Here is a 17,799-nt window from a genome sequence, read left to right on the forward strand (position 1 = left end):
TGTACTTGCATCACATCAGGTTGAAACATCACCCTTTCTCTTCTTCTTGTCATCCCCACCTGTTTCTTTTTCTTTCTTACTCTCCCTTTGTTCTACTGTCAACTTCTAAACATTCTCCTGTACTGTCCACTACCCCCTGACTCATCTGCAAAGCCTGGTTTTAGCACACTTTTGTAAACAAACAAACGCTCAGATTGTAAAAATTGTAGAAACACAATAATGTTAATCAGGTAGTTACAGAAAACTGTAAATACTTATACATTTAAATATTGTATTGCTGTTTCTTCTGCCATCTCATTTGTATTATTTAAATATTGCACAGTTGCCTCTTTTGTCATCACACTTATATTACAAATTGTGTATTATAGTTTCCTAGGTTGGTACTAGGCTATTGGCCCTAGGGCCTATGCAAGCCTAGCCATAACAGTTCCCTGGATATTTCTTCCCACAATATTTATTTCCCTGGACTCCTGTCTAGCAGGGTGACTGACGTGATCCCCGGGGTGAATTTCCTATCACCCATCTAGTCATCAAGGTTCCTTTTGAAGAGGGCCAAGGAGGCACTCTGCTTGACATGTATGGGCAGTCTATTCCAGAGTATGGGGAGTCTCAGGGTCAGGAACTTATCCCTCCAGCATGTTTTGTTCATTGTGATGACAAGGTTTAGATCCCTGGAGCATGTGGCTCTGAGGGATTGGGATTTCTTTAAGTGTAGCATGTCCAACAGCTCTGGGTTTGACATGGCCTTGTATGGTAAGCAGAGATTGCTTCTGAGTAGACGATATGCCACAGAGTATAGCTGGGTTTTTTTAGACCGTCAGCATAGATCATCTGTTTTAGGCCTGTGATTCTTTTAGTGAGGTATTTCTGTGGCCTTTCCAGCTGTTGCAGATGTCTTGTGAGGTACATACCGAACGGGGCATTGTACTCTATAATGGGTCTAATGAGGGATGAGTACAGTGGTACAATGACCTCCTTTTTTCTGTATGAAAAGCCCTTAGTGTTGAGGTTTGCCACATAAAAGGATTTCCTGACTGTTGTGGTGATGTAGTTATCGAAGGTGAGACCAATGTCCACCTGTGTCCCTAAGTCTCTCATCACACTTTCAGTGTTTAGTGTACTGTCACCTATGTGGTAATTCATGGGTACATGTGTTTTCCCAAAGGGGATAAGTATACATTTCTTGGCATTAAGCTTGAGCCCATGGCTCTGGCACCAAGCATCTGTTTCTGTAAGGCCCTTTTGTAGAATATCCACATCATTTAGGGATTCAGTTATGACTCCCAGTTTGCAGTTATCTGCGAACTTTGTTAGCCAGAGTCCCTTAGTTTTGGCCTGTACCTCAGAGAGAAGTAGATGCCAAACAAGAGCTGTCCCAGGACTGAACCCTGAGGTACTCCACTTGTCACTTGTCTGGAGCTGGATTTGGAGTTGGCTACTTTTACAGTCTGGGTTCTGTCAATGAGCCAGTTGGCAACCCATTGAGTGACCTAGGAATTTATGCCCAGCTTAGTAAGTTTAACTATGATTCCAGAGTGGGGGATGGTGTTGAAGGCCTTGGCAAGGTATAGATAGGCTGTGTGGACTGCCTTACCCTCATCCACAGCTCTGGAGACTGATTCAAAGAAGTCAATCAGGTTCAGAAGACAGGCTCGGTCCTTCACGAACCCAAACTGGGTAGGGTCCAGTGTTTGAAGGTTGACAATGTCTTTGTTTATAAGTTCCATGATAATGCATTCCATGCCCTTGCAGATCAGGCTCATCAGACTGATGGGATGGTAGTTCCTGGGATCCAAGGTTGATCCCCTGTGTGGAGTTGGATAACTGTAGCTGTGCACTACTCAGTGGGCATGAAGCCTGAGGTGAGGCTATGATTAAATATGACACTTAGATGAGGTGCCAGTTCATTTTGTAGTTCATGTAGTACACAGCCCGGGATGTCGTCTGGTCCCATGGATGCTGTATTCTTAGCTTTGGACTGTATGGTTTCTACCTGTGTGGACATGATTACCAGAATTTGGCAATCTTTTGATATTGAGATTTAAGGGGAGAGAGGGAGGTGAAGTTGGCACTAAATCAATCTGCCAGGATATTGGCAATATCCTTCAGATCAGTATATTTAATGACATTATGTTGTAGCTCAGAGCAGATCTGAGCATTGCCATTTAGAGTCTTGACATAACTATAGAATGCCTTGTGGAGCAAGGAATGCATTTGTATTTTTTGAAAACCTCTTTATGGTATAATTCATTTTAGTGTGCATCTTTACTTTAACTTAAAATTATTTGGCATGCTTCTGCAGGGTAGAAATGGACATGCACATGCTGGATTTTATAAAGTGCATGGAATCATTTGCTACTTACAATATTAATTGAATCATTAGCTTGCAAACTTTAGGGGACAGCTGTCCACTATTTGCATGTTTGACATGTTTGGAAGTTTGAGATACAGACCATTAGTCCTATCTGGTCCAAAAGGGCAAAGGCTCAGAGTTACAATGTCAAACTCATACTGAAGATAAAGATATTAGCTAGTGCTCTGCTTTTCTAGGAGAAATAATTAAGAGTAGGGGCTTTGTAAGATGGATTATTAGTACTGAAATAATATAAAATGAATAATCCTGTAGTTTTAGCATTTGCTTTTATAACACTGTGACGGCTGGGGAGAGATGGGCGAAGGCTGCCAGCCTAGTCAAACAGAATTTGATATATATTTCTGGCATTTGTAAGTAAATATAAAATACAGGCATGTTTTCTTGAGTGTAAAGGAATACTGTGAAATGTAGAACTGCAAAATATGTGACAACATTGCACTCTACTGGGCCAGTGAAGCATGTTGTGACCCTTTCATGTTAAAATTCAGCTCCAGTGCATCTGGATGAAGGTTTCATGCCCATTGTTCTAAGGTTAAAGCTTATGACCAAAATTTATATGTGGAATGCAATTTATTGCTCTGATTTTGCTAGAGTGTATATGCGAAATGCCTTTTATTGTTGTAAGTTTCTGAGCAGGTGTTAGATTGCTAAATAATGCCGTTTATTTGCCTGGGAAAACCTAAGTGTCAACATGATGTAATTTGGGAGGGACCCAGCAGACATGTCTGTTAGTAATGTTTAAATATTATTTCTCACAAAAGAAATGAAAGCATTTTGATCTTGGATATCTAACTCAGCACTCTGCCTTATGCTCTCATGTAAGTTTTAGCACTGTGATTTCTTGTAGGAATAGATAAAGCTAGTAAAGATTAATTAGGTATTTTTCTTTGAAATCAGACCTGTCCTACTGTATTATTTTAAGTTACTGTGTGATCTCTGAACTCTTAGGTATCTCTATGGGTAATAGTTTTGTCTTGTGTTTTAATTATTTATTATTAAATATTTTTAAAACCTTCTACCTGTGGCTGGTTTATGTAGAGATAAATAATGAAATTACTAAAATGAGCGGAATCGGACAAAAGCAGCTACAGCATGGACTGTTTATTGATAATAGTAAGCGCTTTCGGCTAAGGATATTCCTCCACCTTCTTCAGACTTGTACGAGAGATAAATAATGCTTTAGAGTTGTTGTGTCTTTCGGCTTTTCCCGGTTAGGGGTCGCCACAGCGGAACTCCGGTCTGCTAATGATTGGCAGTAGATTTTTACGTGCCGAGTTGCCAGCCCTGATGCACAACCTTCAATGAAGGTACGCCCATTTATACATGTCTCCACACAGAAGATGCTCTAGCTGAGAATCGAACAGGACAATGTCTTACTGTGAGGCGACAATGCTACCACAGCACCACCACCGCAGTCTATTCAGTCTAGGTTTATTGTAAGGGTAAATTTTATAAATATATAATGTACTATATATAATGCTTTAGAGTACATTATATATTTATAAAATTTACTGCATAAGCCCTTCCAATAAGCCTAGACTGAATAGTCACATTACCATTGGATAATAATATTGCACAGTAATAATTGGACACCCTTTTAAGGGCCTTTTAGTAGCTGATATTATTAGCTGGGTGGTGGCAGGAATTACTACCCTGTGGTCTAGGTAAAGGGGCACAGCTGGAGAATCTGTGTCAGCCTTTCCCAGGAGTGTTTGTGAAGTTGTATAAATACTTATCTCAAAGTGTGTGTGTGTGTGTGTGTGTGTGTGTGTGTGTGTGTGTGTGTGTGTGTGTGCGTGTGTGTGTGTGTTATGTCAGCTACTTGGGCAAGGACACGAAGCACTGGTTGGACAGAGAGGGTACTGGAGGTTTTAACTTGCCCAGGTAGGGTAAGACCTGGACCCTATAGCTGTGCCAGTGGGGAGTCTTATTGGGGACCTGGTGAGCAAGGGAACAACCAGCCCCAAACTGACTGTGATCTCTGTGTGCACTTAAGGGAATTTGTACTTTACTGTGTGTATTAGTTATCCTTTCCTCTTCTCGGAGACGATCTCTCTGGTGTTAGTGATGAGGATTGAGGCTCCTTGATTGCTGGGCCAGGCACGGTCATCACATGGGTTTATGTATTGTTCTGAATGTGAGTCTGACTTGCCCAATATAGAATCAGTAACTGCAAATAAACCTATCATAAGAACTTCATACATGTCATACCGATTAAATAGTCTTAATTCCCTAAAATGGAAAACAAAGAAAAAAAGGGGCACCTGCACTGGGCCATATACTGTGCCAAGGACAATATGAATCTGTTGAGTTTTAGGTCTTGACATAGCCCATTGACTATCTTTATTTCATTGGCAACCAGTTCAACCTGTTATTTATGAAAATGTCCCCACCACATTTGCAAGACCTTGCTGTGGTGCAGACTGTTAGATTCCTCGTTTATCATGTATGTATCATCTACGAGTCTTGGCAATCTGAAATCTTGAAGAATAACATCCGGGTGATTACAGCACAAATATATTTTAAAGAAATTCATTTTCACTTTGGAATTTAAACTCTAACATTCAATGTTATTGCAATAAAACTTTTCAAATACTATAAAGAACTAATTATGCATTAAAACTGGCACACTCAGAACATTAAAAATGTAATTCAAAACAGTAGGACTAATAATGAAAACCATCTCACTCACAATAGGTTACTTGTGTGATGTCCCCTCCCTGGGCCAGTAATCAAGGAGCCGGAATCCTCATCACTGACACTAGAGAGGGATGTTCACTTGGAATACAAATGAATACACTCAGTATTTCCAGATGCAGACCTCTGCATCAAGCATAATTTCTCATAACAGCACACAGAGAACACAGTCAACCCAGGGTCGTCTGGGTTTCTCTCTCTGTCTCTCTCTCCAGGTCCCGAATAAGGCTCCCAAATGACTTTTTCAAATTTAGCTATAGTGTTTCTAGAGAATCTTTGGAGTTCTTAGATATCTTTGTATGCAGGCAAGGTCTATATGATATTTCAACATGTATATACAAGAAACCCTGTAAAAAGAACAGTCTGTTATTGAGAAGTAGTATGCATCCATGTCATGTTATGCTTGAAAGGCCAGTTTTTAAGAGTAATGAGGTCACATAACAAAGATGATGATCTGCAGTTAGCCTGTGAACAAATATAAAGAGATTTTGTGGAGAGGGATTATAGTCAGTCTATTGTAGAAGAATATGCCACTATAACCTTAGCCCTTAGAAGCACTAAAGGTAAGTTTTATTTTTCAAGGAGAGCTGAACATAGATGTGATAATTCTGTACCTTCACGGCATTGTGTTACCAATAGACCTACATTCCCATACTCCAGTGATGTTGGGCTAGTTTGTGATGTGCTGTGGAAGAATTGGCCAATTTTGCTAGCAGATCCTGAGTTTAGACAGGTCCTTGACTCTGAACCGAAGTTCTACTTTAGAAATAATTTGTGTCTAAAAAGACAATAATGTTATAGGAACTATAACACCTCTGTGATACATGAGTCCAAAAGGAAGGGGACCTTTAGATGCCATAACTGTAAGGCTTGTGATTACATCTTTACATGTACCTCATTTACACAAAATATTTCTGGTGTCACCATCAATTTAGAGTTTTATGCTAATTGTAGAAGCAAGGGCCTTGTATATTTTGGTACCTGTTGCACATGCAGTGCCTTCAATATTGGGAAGACCAATTGGTTGTTCAAGGATAGGCTTTTGGAACACTTGAATGATATAGAACACTAGTGTTTTAGCCAGATATAGAACACTAGTGCTTTAGCCAAGCATGTTATGTTGAAAGGAACTAGCCATTACTTCAAGTTTTAGTGTTAGAGTTAATGAGTTGCAGTCCTAGGGAATTTGATAAGAAGAACAGAACTGAAGTATGTGAACAGAGATGGATTTTACTGCTGAAAGCATGTGTTGAACCAGGTTAACTGAGAGGGTCTCCCTTAAACCTGTTTTAAAGAAAAGGCCATTGCAACACTGATAGGTCTTGATACATACTTTTTTTTCTGTTTTATTCCTTGTTCAAACGGGTGTGTAGTGTTTTATTTTTATTATTTGCTGGATGGCGCAGTGCTGCAGCAGTAGCATTGTCGCCTCACAGCAAGAGGTTCTCTGGTTCAATTCTCGACTGGGGTGCCTTCTGTGTGGAGTCTGCATGTCCTCTCTGTGTTCGTGTGGGTTTTCTCCAGGTACTCCGGTTTCCTCCCACATCACAAAGACATGCTTCTGGAGCATTTCTTCCTGGGCCTCAGCTGAAAATTGGCTTTGTTCCAAGTCAGACTTTCCCAGTTGAAAATGTTAAATACATAAAAAAATAAAATTTGTTATACAAGAGCATTTGATACAAGCTTTTGTTTCTGTCTTAGTTTTCCATTAGAATGTTTGTTTTTTTCTCTTTGCTGCATGTATACAACTGCATATCTAGTTTTAATAGGTCTCAATGTTTGTGGTGTTGCTTTTAGTGAGTGTGCAGAGCTTATGCATGACATTTATTATTTTTTTTTATTTTTGTTACACCTGCACATTCAAGCAAGTTCCTGATATTCTTTCTGCTTCTACATTTAATGCATTTATCTATGTTTATGGTCAGGTATGAAGCAACATACAGAGACTGCTTGATGATTTTTATGATTTATTACTGTGTTTGGAATACGTTTAACAAATCTTTATATTTGGTGATGGGAATATTGTTTTTATTAGGCATCTTTTATTGATTGGGTTTTTTTTATTAATGTTATCGCATGATTGGTGAACTTTCTGTGATTGGTTGGGTTTTTATTTTAAATAGTACCTATACTTTTTGTTCTGTTATGTTCTGATGAAGCAGAGGTTACTCTGTGAAAGGGCTTACCTTCTGCTTTAGTAAAGTTACTTCTACATATAGTGAATTAAACCGTGTTTGGGAGGAGTCTTTTTACTGTTTTGGATTTGTCTGCTACATTTACTCCAATCTTAACTGAGAGGTATACTTTTTTCTTTTCTTGCAGATAGAATTCATTACCAGCTAGGAAGTGACAGTTATTGACACATTTGTGACTGGTTTAGATAGGATTCCTTACCAACTGAGAAGTGACAGTTACTGACACATTTCTGATTTCTGTAGATGGGATTCATTACCAACTGGAAAGTGACATTTACTGACACATTCCTGATTTTTGTAGATAGGATTATTACCAACTGGGAAGTGACAGTTATGGACATATTTGTGACCTCTGTAGATAGGATGCATTACCAACTGGGAAGTGACAGTCACTGACACATTCATGACTTCTGTAGACAGGATTCATTAGAACTACAAAGGAGACAATTTACTATCTGATAAAATGGACCCATTGTTAAAATTTTTAATAATAAAATAATCATCCTGGAATAATGATTGGTCCAGCTGGCCCTGATAAAATTACAAAAGTGTTGTTTACTAAATTCAGATGTTTATACAAAAAAAAAAAAAACAGATGAGCTTTGTACTTTAACAGAATAAAAACTGTCATTATAACAGAAATGTGTGACTTCCTACAAGTCATAATACATTGTAGTACTTCTACTAACTCTACTAACTATTAGTGTTATCAGTCCCACATGTCAGGTGGTGGCTTCAATATTTTCTTGCAAAAATGTATTGTAGCTACACTTAATTCTAGTGATCAGAAAAATGTTACCTGACATATTCAATAACTTATAGCTAGACTGATACATGCTGCAAGAAACACAGGACATATTCAGAACAACATTTTTGTTTCATAAATAGTACATTTGAAAGAGTAAGTTGTTGTTTCTTTCAGCTTTTCCTGGTTAAGGGTCGCCACAGCAGAACTCCGGTCCACTAATGATTGGTAGTTGATTTTTACGTGCCGAGTTACTAGCCCTGACGCACAACCTTCAACGAAGGTACACCCTTTCACGCATGTTTCCATGCAGAAGACACTCTAGCTGAGGATCGAACTGGACAGCATCTTACTGTGAGACGACAATGCTACCGCAGCACCACCACCGCAGGTCTGTAGTACATTTGAAAGAGTAAGTGATGATCCTTTAATATCTTTGGGACAGTTTAATTATATTTTTCACCTGTGTAAGCTATACTAATAACTCATACTATGAGTCGGAGTTTCTCTTCTTCATTTATGGTAACAGTTTTAATCTATGAATTTGCTGCCCTGCTACAGTCAGTAAGACCTTAAAACATAATATTTGCTAACATATCTAGTTTGGTCACTAATGTTAAGACTTTCCAGTATCTAGAAATCTATGACAACAGTAGTATTCAGTGTAATATCCTTAATGACATGTTGCCTCCAGCCACATGACAATTTGCTGGCAACAGTAACACTGGTCTCAGTGAATTTCAGCAAAATACTGAGAATATAAACTCGATAACTATAGCCAGTACTGATGTTTCTGTGTGCTGGGCAATGTATTATATCATTGTCATCATGTCTTAAATAAGAATAGTAAGATGGATGAGCAGGAAGAATCAAAGGTATCAAGAATACATAAAATTCACTACTCCAGCTGATAAAACAAACTTTAATTTCTTGGTCAGAAATTTGAAAATGACAACTGCTTCAACAAAAACAAGATATTAGGAGTCATTAGTAACCAGGCCTAATATAAGGAGCTTTTGCAAATATGGTAATCTAAAGAGAAAATAATTCGGATAAAGTGGTTCTGTTATGTATAACAGCCAATAAGTCAGTTATACTGAGATCATGGCTTGCATTTTTTATGAATATTTTATAAATCTAACATCTGTAGATAATAGTAGTCTCTCACTTCTCACATGTAAAATGGTGGGGCTCTGCTTGTGTTAAGAGATGATTAGCCCCCTCCCAATATAAAAAGTAATGAAATCTCCAAGTATGTGACTAGACAATCTACTTGATTGTTTCATGTTCTTTAGTAAAGGTACTCTGATTGAAATTTGTATAATTTGGTTGAATTTTTTGATAAGCAATGAACTCATTTCCAGGGAATTGCACTTATCCAGTTTGGTATTAATGCACAGATGAGGAGGTTCTTGCCTTGTTCAAAATTATAGACTCTTCAGTTTGACACCCATGCCTAGAAAATGCTTTGAGTGCTATCAAATTAGTTTATTAAAACTAAACAATAAGTACTTGCAGCTAACATATTTAACTCACTCGGCCTCATTCAGTAAGGTAGTTGCATGTAGCATTTATACATTTATAAATGCTGATTAGATATAGGTCTTTCAGTAAGTGTGGTCTTTCAAGACGTTGGTAAAACATTTGATACCTTACCTTATACTGGTATTGCAAACAACTTAATAACCAATTGAATAAATCCCTGCTTTAAAATGTGGTTAGAAAGTAACTGCACAACAGGTCCTAAACGGTCACCTTACTGCACAATTACTCAGACTGGACCAAAGTGAAAGAAGGTGTTCGACACGATTTATTCCTTTGTCCAGTAATTCTAATGTTTATTTTTTGTTTGCATTGTTATCCATTTCAATTAAACAATTAAATTACAGGCAACTAAATGCAACAATGACACTAAAATGCATTTTATGATATGTTATGGCATTTGAAAATGTGAAGTCATAGGCCAGATTCAATAACGACTACACTAAGTGTATACAATATCAATTCAAGAAAATCACTAGCACATCTTTTGTGCTTTCTAGACACTCGGAAAAAAAATAGACTAAGTGTACGTGTAGTCTACACTTTGTGGTAACCTTCATGAATCTCTGTCACTATTTAAAGCTGCAAGAATATCAGTAGGAAAACTAAAATTAGGAGGGAGAAGGTGTGAGTTATGTCTGTGTTGTCTGTTCACTTAGAACTGTGTACACTTAATGTACTCTTAGTGTAGGTGTTATTGAATCCTGGGGAGGATCTTGTGTAGTTATACACTGGCAGCACCATCAAGTTTAACAGTGTGATATCAGAGCAAACAAGTGTAATTGGAGATCTAAAGGGTACTAACTAAAAACAACTTTTGTTTAACGAAAATGCTAATTATGCCTGGAACATGGCATTATGACAAAAGGGTATCATTTTTCAAATAATTAAAACTAGGGATCCGACTGTTATTTTGTATATATTTAAGATCTCTTTGTTAACACAGTTCTGGATTTTAATTCTTTACTTTTTGCATATTCATAAATGGGAGTTAACATGTTGGAGCATTTAAAGAAAATTGTCTAAGAAAATATTAACATGTAGGGATTTCTATTTGTCCTGTTCCTCTTCAATAAGCAGAGAACACTGAATGACATTTGATGACCTTTATTAAACTTCCATAAACATTTTGACCAAAAACATGACAGGTGATAACATCCATGGAAGGAAAATAAAAATAGCCATGAGAGCAGTGTAATCAAATCACCCTTGATAAGCAGCGTCCCCCACTTGCTTACTTATCTTTGCACTAACAAGACAGCTTTAACCCACTCACCTTCAATTTATTGAATTACACCACCATCCGAATAAGCAGCTCTACTTGCTTATTAACTTATCTAACAGAGCAACTGCTCACTTTCCTTCCCAACTTATTGAAATGCACATCCGCCACCAGAGGAGGAACAGAATAGGGCAAGCCTGCTCCTCTTCTCCACCCACCAGCCTGGCCAGGCTGTTCCCCCTCTCTCCCACCACTTCCAGCAACCTAACCACCAGTAAAGCAATAGGTCAAACATCATTTGGTGTACCCATCCTCCCTAATTCAGCTATATCCAAATCATTACCTTCTAACCCTGTACATAACTCACAAAAACAACCAAGTGCCTAAAAATTAAAAACAAACCACTGACATCTCACCTATTGTAAGGTAGCAAACCATAACCTCATCACCTTTCATAACTACTGTCATGATGTAATCTAATTCAACACAATTTACCAACAAACTAAAAAATGCCCGATGCCACCAGATCACAGAAGATCCGTGGCACACTATTATCATTCAGAATGTAGTGAATAAACCCAACCCAACCTCTTCTGAAACTGCTGTAACTCAAAGCTGAATCATCCTCTCAAACCCCCACATCTAGATTGCAATCCTAATTTAATTAATGCAACCTGCTAATCCCTTACCCCTGATGTCTGTCACCATATCTGACCCCTTCCAAAGAAGACGCCCCACTATCCCTAAAACAGTGTAAAATTTAACCCTGGTGCTCCCCGCACAAGGTCAAATCAAACAACATTACCGTGTGACAGCAGGTAATAAAAAATATAACAAACCAAACAACTTCATATTCAGCTGCACTGCTGGCAACCCATAACCTTTCTTACCACTCTGTCAGCTGAATCTTAATCACCTTCTACTCTCGCCTGTTGAGTCCACATTTCTTCAATACCCCAAGCAATGCCAACGCTGCATGTCCCCATTTGAACTCAGTGATCTGTAAAAGAAAAGACTGTAAGTATGCCACACATGCATAATCCAATGTCTTCATGACCATTAAGCACCACCAGTGGCATATCTCAATCATTCACCTAAAATGCAGACACTTCTATGTGCATCAACCACCCCCTGAAAATTAAGATGCCTAACAAGATCCCCATAGAATAACCTTCCCACTCACATAGTAACGTTACAACATATACCCATATGAAATAAAACATTGTATAACAGGTCTTATTCAATAAATAAAATCATCACTCTTCTACAATGAAAAGTTCTCAACAAAATAACAATTAAACAAAGAAAATTAAAGCCATCCCCACTCCTGCTACCACATTCTGTCATCTCATGAACCTCCACTTCCCAATCCTACCCCTACAACAGAAACCTTTCTCCCACATTCCCCCCAATCGTCCTTGCTGACATCCCACAAACTGTAAACCAACCCCAAATTATGATCCCTAACCCAACACCTCCTGCCACTTTTATAAACAAGTGCTAATCCCCCTGAACAAATCTGAAACCCATCCCAAGGCACCCCATTGGTAAACGATGTACCCACTTGTTAACCCTCACCCGAAAAGACCTAAGCAACCAATCCTCCACAAGTATGCTCTGACCAACTCCCCCTGCCACACACTCACATACCTGCAATACCAATCAAGCTCTCCATCTCTGAGAGCTGTGCATATAACATACCACCTCCTATTAGTCCCAGGAAATAAAAAATGAACAAATTAACTAAATGCCTTACCTTCTAGTACTGTGTAGCCAATAAAGGACCCAGCTCCTCCAACCCAGAATGCTCCATCCACCCCACCTACTTTAAAGTCATACATATGCTCCAACACCTGTTGTTATCAGCCCAAAGCGCAAGTCAAATGCTGCACAAGAGGGACACATTTGTCACAGTTTTGAAACATACCACAAATACACCCCATCAGTTTCTCGGATAACCCAGTAAACCAAATGCCATAGATGCTGCATGTAGCACTTGGCTAGCTTGTGAGAGCCTTAGAGCCAGTAGTGTAATAACTTCCTATGGTCCTATGATTGTTGTGATTCCACCTCACTGGATGGAACCCAATATTCCCCTTAACAATTCCCACCCCTGCTTTACTATGCCTCCAACATGCCTCCTCACTTGCCCCAACACTATCCCAAGGTATCAACTCTGACATACCTTAATGAGCACCATTTAAAACAGGACTACCTGTGACCTCATTGTGCACACTCCAGCACCCAAAACATCCATCCCAGCAGAATCCCTTACCTTTCAAAGTGACTTCCTTTGGGTCACTGACTGTTGCTCGCTCTGCACTCTGCCATCTGTGGTCCCACTGGTACATCGACTGCAACAGCCTCCACCTCCTTCCACCCACTTGCTTCCAGTCACCAACTGATGTCCACTCTGCATCCCCCCGCAAAAGAAAGAAACTGTAAATTCTCAGCACACATATAACCAAAACATCTTAATCAATCCACTTCCTTTAGGCCACTGAGTGCTGCACACTCTGCACTCCCCATCTGTAACCCCATCGTGCACCACTCTAGCAACTGCGGCATCCACTGTAACCATCTCCATCACCTTTTGTGTCTGCTTCCTTTAGGTCACTAAACAATACCCATGCTGCGTTTCCCACCTTCAAAAGAAAGGGAAAACTGTCTTTAGCACAAAGCTGTGAACAAAGATATACTGGGTAAGGCAATGTCCAAAACCAAAGGGGAGTTAAAATATTAGTGCTATAAACTTGAGCCATATGAAATATGCATTTCCTGAAGTAACAGCAGTCTCTGAATCTTATTGTCATTATTTCTCAGTAGTAATTCAACACCTTTCCTCCAACAGTCACCAACTCTCAAAAGAGATCAAGAAGGACAGAGCTAACGGACGTTCCTAAAATCAGGGACAGTTGAGGGATATGATTGTGAGGCAAAACTGGTCCCTCTTTCTACAATGATCTGGGCCCCCCCCCAAAAAAAAAATAGAATGAAAGGTTGTGTTTCATCATACTGAGCTACTGAGGAACAGCTAAAAAATTAAGGACCTGTCTTGTTATTCGAACCGCGAACTACTACATGCAAGGCCGGAACTCTAATCACTACACTATCACACCAGTAAGGAAATTAATTTCTTTATTGATTTATCAATTGACTTATTTACACTTTGGTGACTTGTTAGAATGTATTTTCTTAGCAGGCTTAGCTCCAAAACTTGAAGCAACAAATACATAGCAAATTAGAAGAACACATAGAATTTTTGCATACCATGCAAGCATATAATGCAGTTAAATTTAAAAAGCATGCATTTAAATCTGGCATTAAGAAAGCTGCACATATAATTAACACATAATATAATAATGTACCAGTAACTGACTAGCAGTGCTTAGGGAGCTCAGTAGGGATGGCTTGACTACATAAATCATAATCTTTTGATGGCAGACAATATTACAATCACAGACATCACACAGTCACAATTTTTGTAATCATAGCATGAACTTGCATTATAAATAATACATATAAATATTTTATTTTTGCATGAGAAAAAATAAATATTAAGGGTTGTAGGCTGTGGTGAACACGTTAATGTGATTAGTTTTTACTTGACATTAGCTGTGATATGTTTGTCATCGTTTTAGCCCATCCACTAATAGACCAAGGCTATATGTTTTGGTTGTAACTAAGGGTATAATAGTAGATGTGCTGGGTAGTACTAAGACATGCTGTGACTATTACAAACAGGCTAGTGATGACAGAACTACTAAGGAACTATTGGAAGTGATATAACTGTGATGGGCCCTCAGCACCTTTATTCACACTTAAATAGATGATTTATAGAAGGGCAAGTTTTATCATGAAATAATTTATCCAACAGTGCTGGGTAAAAAGACAATTTGTATACAGTATTTTGGCAAGTGAAATTATAGTGTGGCAGAATTACTACGGGCATCAGAATGAGTATAACTATTAGTATAAGAAATACTTTTCAGAATAATTATTGGCATACAACAATTGTGCAGTGGTTAGCTTTGCCACCTCACAGCAAGAGGTTCTCTGGTTCGATCCTCGGCTGGGGTGCCTTCTGTGCGGAGTCTGCATGTCCTCCCTGTGGTCGCGTGGGTTTCCTCCGGGTGTTCCGGTTTCCTCCCACATCCCAAAGACATGCTGTAGGTGGATTGGACACTCTAAATTGGCCCTAGGTGTGAGTGTGTGCATATGTGTGCCTTCTGTGGAAGGTTGGGTGCCAGGCTGGCAACTCGACACCGTAAAACTCCACTGCCAGTCATGAGTGGACAGGTGATCCGCTGTGGTGACCCCTAACCGGGAAAAGCTGAAAGAAGAAGAACAATTGTCCAAAGTAACTCTTGCCATAACATCTTAGCTTAATATAAAAATGATATTTGCATGCTACAAAGTATAACAGTAGGTGTAACACAAGGCTCCTGAAGTCAAAACAGACACAGAATGGCAGGTAATATGTGAAAGTTGACTGTTTTGATGCTGCTGTGTGGAAAACTGGCCTGAAAGAGAGAAAAATTAGTGCAAATGAATGGAACAGAAAATTGTAAATAAAGTTTCATTACTATTAAATGTGCTAGGCATCAAAACATACTAGTTGTTGTGCAGTTAACCAGGGGCAAAAAAGCCTACATCAAAAGTATTCAAATTCATCTAAGCTCTATACCAATTGAATTCCATATGATTCTGATACTATAATAGGAATCAGTTTTAAAATTACAACGCATTTCAGTATATGGGTAGCTACACTACTAATCTTTATGTCATCTGCAAATTTTTTTGTTTAAACAAATCTTTCCATGGTTGGGCAATCAGACTTTAAAAGTCCAAACAATAAAGACCCAGTACTTAGTACTGGAAAATCTCCTAAGTGGCAAGCATGTAGCATAAATACAAACTCCTAAACTTTTACCCTGTATACTGTAACCTCTATCAAAACTTTGATTTTTTTTTTTTTTAAATAATTTGGGCCTGTAGTGGCACAACATAAATAACACAGGGAAGGAGTGTCAAAGTTTTGTCCAGCTTTGCTACAAAGGGTAAGGAGAAGTGAATTGTACCTTTAATTAATGCAACAAGTTTTTAAATCTTTTGACACTTCCCTCTACTTAGCATTTGCTTAGCAGTTTGGCACCAGTTTACGAGTGAACTGCCAAGTACATGTTTTAATCAAGCATCATGACTGCATATTTCGTCACTGATTAAAATATGCAGTAATATTACACCAGTGGTCCAGACACAACTATTTTACAATACCTAGTAAAATTCTAGTATTAGTTCATGTTTTATTTAAAATAAAACAATTCCAAATGCAAATGAATCACTTGAACTAATATGTACACTATTATTGTATTTTACATTTTGACTGTGTAGCCTTTGCCATTATCCTCAGCTTAGTAATAAAAGCACAATGCAATTTCTTCTATGGTCTATAAATAGTTGCAGCACCATGTTGATGGCTGCCTTGCTACTAATCTTCACTGCTGTACTGTGAAACATTTAGGTCACTAAATAATGAGTCAGCCACCTCATTCAACTGCCACCATGCAAGCGCTGCAAACCTCATCACACCAACTCCCTTAGAGCCTGCGAATCTGAAATCCATCCTATGAACAAAGGCTTCCATCACATGAGCGCAAAAAAAAAACTGCCCACTTTCCATACGGAACTGAACCACAACCGCTTCACAAACACGACCTTCTGCGGTTAATTTATATTTCATTGGAAACCAAGACTGAAAGTATTGCAAGCCTATTCCACAGTGCCACCTCACCCCAACAAACAAGGACACAAGTGCACATGCTCCGCAAGTCTCGCAGCCTGTGGAAACCCCCACAGAGACTAATTACTTGGCTGAAAACAGAGCCAACCAAGTCCCACAGCCCGCAAATCTCACCATCGACCACAGCTCGGCTGAAAACTGAGCACCCTACTGGACCACCAGGATCAAGCAACCATCCCCACCACTAAATCATCCAAAGGAACCTTCCACAATAAACCGGGTGTGGTTCAACTGTGAACCATCCCACAAACCAGTAGGACTTGTTATAATGAAAGACAAGGAATTATTACAACGTGGCCTAAATAATCCTAACTAACCACTAGTTTGCTTAGAGAAACCACAAAGCAGAAAGGGGAAGGGAAGCTACCAAAAATACCAATCACACTGAAATACCACCAAAATCAAAACATCCGCACTGCCCTAACAATATGTTCCATTCCTCCCGTTTTTTTTTTTTTTTTTAAGTAACAAACTACCTCACTACCCACTTCATCCCCTGCATTGTACTACACTTTCCCCACCAGCCATCTAATCTAACTCTGCAGACCCCAAGAGAAGAAGAAAAAAAAAAAACTCTTCCACACACAGTTATTCTACCTGACCACCAGGAGCACCTACAGGTCATCACGGATATAAACCTGCACTATAGCAAGTTCACGCCAAAGTGTGACTCCTACCTCAGTTACACTTGACAGTACCCTCTAAGCCCCTCCCTACCCTTACCTCATTTCCTCCTAAAACACCCCTCCATCCCAATTAACCCTATATTCTCCTTATTCCCTTAATTTCTGATAACACCTGTATCTATCCCCACTTGAAAATGTCCCAAGACAAAATGGTCTGTTCCAAATCTCATTTACTTATTTGCTTATTTAAAACTTGTTTAACAGGAAAGTCCAGCTGGGCATAGAGTCCATTTTCAGTGGGGATCCTGGGAAAAATCTCCAATTATAGGACATTTAATACATGTTCAGTAGTACACAATATGTAATACAAGTGTGATGACAAAAGAGACAACTGAAGAAATAATAATACAATATTTAAATTTATAAGTATTTATAGTTTTCTGTAACTAGCTGGTTAACATTATTGTGTTTCTACATTTTTTACAATTTGAGAGTTTGTTTACAAAAGTGTGCTAAAATCAGGCTTTGCAGATGAGTCAGGGGGTAGTGGACAGTACAGGAGAATGTTTAGAAGTTGACAGTAGAACAAAGGGAG

Source organism: Protopterus annectens, chromosome 2.part0, assembly GCF_019279795.1.
Source record: "Protopterus annectens isolate FY-2018-M chromosome 2.part0, PAN1.0, whole genome shotgun sequence".
Lineage (NCBI taxonomy): Eukaryota > Metazoa > Chordata > Ceratodontiformes > Protopteridae > Protopterus > Protopterus annectens.